A 1329-nucleotide genomic window follows, 5' to 3' on the forward strand; every position below is an offset into this window, starting at 1 on the left:
CTTACCAAGTATTGGATTGGTTGCTCGAAGATGAATCCTATATTGTTGTTTGGCATTAGAAGTAACAAGCCATTGATCAATGTTGTCTTCTTCTTGGTCAAAGGTAGAACTTCGATTCGTTGCGCGTTTGGTTCGTGGCATTTTGATGAACGAATTGAAAGCCCTAGAAATTCGTATGTGGAAGATGTGGGAAGATGATTTCCACTCTTTCAATGAAAGATTTGGGGTTTATAAGCAAGGGGAATGGAAGAAAATGATTTCGGGTGAGTTTAGAAACCAAGTCCATTTGACTGGAATGAAAGAAATTGTGGTTTCATGCTCAAAATATATAAAGCCCCAATGATCTAGTCGATAAGGTCTCAGAAGTTAGTCGCCTGACTGACTGAGAAACTAAATTCCTTCAAGTCATTGGCCTGTCAGTTGACTAGGATAACTAAACTCAGTTGCCTGAGTTCCCAAAAATTTCAATTTTTCTTCTTTTCTCTTCTTATATTCTTTCTAAACCACTTCCCTATTGTGTAATAGGCCAAGTTCTCTTCTTATTGATATAAACTTTTCTTCTAAAAGAGGTTTGGTAAAAAGATCCGCCCATTGATCACTTGTATTTACAAATTCTAGTATGATATCTTCTTTTTGAAGATGATCTCTTAGAAAATGATGTCTAATGTATATATTCTTGGTTCTTGAGTGTGATATTGGATTTTTAGAAATGTTTATAGCACTTGTATTATCACACTTTATTGGTATGGCAGAATATTCTAGATTATAGTCCTTTAATTCTTGCTTCATGTAGAGTGTTTGTGCACAACAACTCCCTGTTGCCACATACTCAACTTCAATAGTAGATAAGGCTATGGAGTTTTGTTTCTTAGAGAACCAAGATACTAGAGATCGTCCTAGAAAATGACACGTACCATTTGTACTTTTTCTATCAATTTTACATCCAGCGTAATCGGCATCTGAATAACTAATCATTTCGAATCCAGTGTCCTTAGGATACCAAAGTCCTAAGTCAATAGTACCTATTACGTATCTTAAGATCCTTTTTACAACTATTTGATGAGATTCTTTAGAAGTTGAGAAATTATGCACACATTCATACGCTAAACATTATATCCGGTCTACTAGCTGTTAAGTATAACAAACTTCCTATCATACCTTGATAGTTTTTCATCCTTATCAAGACTTATGGAAGTACTCATTGGAGTTCCTATAGGCTTGCTACTTTCCATGTCAAATTTCTTAAGCATGTCTTTTATATATTTGAATTGATTTATAAAAGTTCCATTCTTGGTTTGCTTAATTTGTAGTCCTAGCAAGTAGTTCAAT

Source organism: Malania oleifera, chromosome 9 (assembly GCF_029873635.1).
Source record: "Malania oleifera isolate guangnan ecotype guangnan chromosome 9, ASM2987363v1, whole genome shotgun sequence".
In the NCBI taxonomy this organism is placed as follows: domain Eukaryota; kingdom Viridiplantae; phylum Streptophyta; class Magnoliopsida; order Santalales; family Ximeniaceae; genus Malania; species Malania oleifera.